The following is a 3,569-nucleotide window of genomic DNA, read 5'->3' on the forward strand; positions in this document are numbered from 1 at the left end:
CCGAATTGCTCAACACGTGGGGCGTGAGGTCTCCACAGTACATCGATGTTGTCGCCAGTGGTCGGCGGAAGGTGCACGTGCCCGTCGACCTGGGACCGGACCGCAGCGACGCACGGATGCACGCCAAGACCGTAGGATCCTACGCAGTGCCGTACGGGACCGCACCGCCACTTCCCAGCAAATTAGGGACACTGTTGCTCCTGGGGTATCGGCGAGGACCATTCGCAACCGTCTCCATGAAGCTGGGCTACGGTCCCGCACACCGTTAGGCCGTCTTCCGCTCACGCCCCAACATCGTGCAGCCCGCCTCCAGTGGTGTCGCGACAGGCGTGAATGGAGGGACGAATGGAGACGTGTCGTCTTCAGCGATGAGAGCCGCTTCTGCCTTGGTGCCAATGATGGTCGTATGCGTGTTTGGCGCCGTGCAGGTGAGCGCCACAATCAGGACTGCATACGACCGAGGCACACAGGGCCAACACCCGGCATCATGGTGTGGGGAGCGATCTCCTACACTGGCCGTACACCACTGGTGATCGTCGAGGGGACACCGAATAGTGCACGGTACATCCAAACCGTCATCGAACCCATCGTTCTACCATTCCTAGACTGGCAAGGGAACTTGCTGTTCCAACAGGACAATGCACGTCCGCATGTATCCCGTGCCACCCAACGTGCTCTAGAAGGTGTAAGTCAACTACCCTGGCCAGCAAGATCTCCGGATCTGTCCCCCATTGAGCATGTTTGGGACTGGATGAAGCGTCGTCTTACGCGGCCTGCACGTCCAGCACGAACGCTGGTCCAACTGAGGCGCCAGGTGGAAATGGCATGGCAAGCCGTTCCACAGGACTACATCCAGCATCTCTACGATCGTCTCCATGGGAGAATAGCAGCCTGCATTGCTGCGAAAGGTGGATATACACTGTACTAGTGCCGACATTGTGCATGCTCTGTTGCCTGTGTCTATGTGCCTGTGGTTCTGTCAGTGTGATCATGTGATGTATCTGACCCCAGGAATGTGTCAATAAAGTTTCCCCTTCCTGGGACAATGAATTCACGGTGTTCTTATTTCAATTTCCAGGAGTGTATGTATAGAAACCAGACAAGTGCGAATAGGACCCGCGATCTAAGGGTCCTATACAAATTTGGTTGCGTGTATTACACCCGCAAACTAAGTTGACACTGTGGCCGATGGGTGCCACTGTGAAGGGGAAATGCCATTAAGTTCGCTTCCATCAGCCATCACGCCGAGTGTCAACTTAGTTTGCACGTGTAGTACGCACTGCGAAACAGAGTAAACAGTCACATTTTTGACACCCCGAATTTGTTTCCCGTTGCGAGAAGAAAGTTTCAGATTGGGCTCAAAGGTGCCTAGAACGTTCGTCTATAATCGTGCAAAAGCGTGGCGTCCTGTAGTATCACCTCGCCGATACTTGAAACAGAAGGATGTCGCCACAGGAAAAGGGCTACAGCTCAGAAATCCATCTCATGTTGGTTAATGGCGTCACACTGGTCCAAATTTAGCCACAAATCTGCTTAATGCCACCGTGCACGTGTCGCAATGAGAAGGTCGTCACCTCCCCCTTACCCCCTCCCCCAAAGTCGCCGCTATCCACATCTCATCCACTCTTTTCATGCCGCAACGACGATGAGAACTGCAACACTCTCAGCTGAGATCACGTGGTTTTCTTATGGGTGGCCGAGGCAAACATTTCGGATACATTGTCGCCAGCATCGACACGAAAAGGCCGTAGGGGGTTGCATAAAGTGCGTTGCGGTCGAAAACGACACTTGGCCATGCGATGAGCAACAGGACTAGTTCTAGATGACGTTCGACATTGCTGACACCCTATGGACGATTCATACCTTCTCCAAGGACGTCGTATGGCTGCAGCACCATTGTACGTGGCGTGACCCCTTTGGAGTGCAGCAAAACCGCAGTTTTTATTCTCGAGTACTGTATGGACCACTAGGGAGCCATCTTGTTTCATGCCCTCCTGTGGGGTGATGACAGGGGTGGAACATTGACACGTGTGTGAATAAAACGATAGACAGTCCCTCTAAGAACCGCCACCTTCACTCCCACTTTCACCCAGTCCGGCAGCACACTTGGTGCCACTAACACACCTCTGACGAGCGCCCTGAAAATGTACCTGTGCAGAGACTTCGACACCCATTCACTTGTGTCGCACTGCAACTGCGCTAGCGCCTGAGGGCAGGCAACACTTTTGATTCCACATGCCCGGCCACATGCCCTCACAATTCCCCATACAGTCCCAATCTCTAACCATTCAATTTCCATATTTTTGGAGCCTTGCGAAAGACATTCGTGGCCATCAATTTGCTTCAGATGAAGGGATGCACGTCTGGGTGCTATCAAAGTTCTGTAGGCAGCTGAAAACAGTGAAGGCAATGATCGTCTTGTCTGACAGTGAGACAGATGTACTAGCAGTTATAGCGACTACTTTTGAAATAATACCTACATTTCTTCCATTTGTCTCTATTTCATTTCACTGTCCCTTATACATCTAAATAAATGAAGGCTTATTAATACAGGGTTATTACAAATGATTGAAGCGATTTCACAGCTCTACAATAACTTAATTATTTGAGATATTTTTCACAATGCCTTGCACACACATACAAAAACTCAAAAAGTTTTTTTTAGGCATTCACAAATGTTCGATATGTGCCCCTTTAGTGATTCGGCAGACATCAAGCCGATAATCAATTCCCCCCACACTCGGCGCAGCATGTCCCCATCAATGAGTTCGAAAGCATCGTTGATGCGAGCTCGCAGTTCTGGCACGTTTCTTGGTAGAGGAGGTTTAAACACTGAATCTTTCACATGTTGTTGTTGTTGTGGTCTTCAGTCCTGAGACTGGTTTGATGCAGCTCTCCATGCTACTCTATCCTGTGCAAGCTTCTTCATCTCCCAGTACCTACTGCAACCTACATCCTTCTGAATCTGCTTAGTGTATTCATCTCTTGGTCTCCCCCTACGATTTTTACCCTCCACGCTGCCTTCCAATACTAAATTGGTGATCCCTTGATGCCTCAGAACATGTCCTACCAACCGATCCCTTCTTCTGGTCAAATTGTGCCACAAACTTCTCTTCTCCCCAATCCTATTCAATACTTCCTCATTAGTTATGTGCTCTATCCATCTAATCTTCAGCATTCTTCTGTAGCACCACGTTTCGAAAGCTTCTATTCTCTTCTTGTCCAAACTATTCACCGTCCATGTTTCACTTCCATACATGGCTCCACTCCATACAAATACTTTCAGAAATGACTTCCTAACACTTAAATCTATACTCGATGTTAACAAATTTCTCTTCTTCAGAAACGCTTTCCTTGCCATTGCCAGTCTACATTTTATATCCTCTCTACTTCGACCGTCATCAGTTATTTTGCTCCCCAAATAGCTAAACTCCTTTACTACTTTAAGTGTCTCATTTCCTAATCTAATACCCTCAACATCACCCGACTTAATTCGACTACATTCCATTATCCTCGTTTTGCCTTTGTTGATGTTCATCTTATATCCTCCCTTCAAGACACTGTCCATT

The sequence above is a fragment of the Schistocerca cancellata genome, chromosome 8 (genome assembly GCF_023864275.1).
Source record: "Schistocerca cancellata isolate TAMUIC-IGC-003103 chromosome 8, iqSchCanc2.1, whole genome shotgun sequence".
Classification (NCBI taxonomy): Eukaryota; Metazoa; Arthropoda; class Insecta; order Orthoptera; family Acrididae; genus Schistocerca; species Schistocerca cancellata.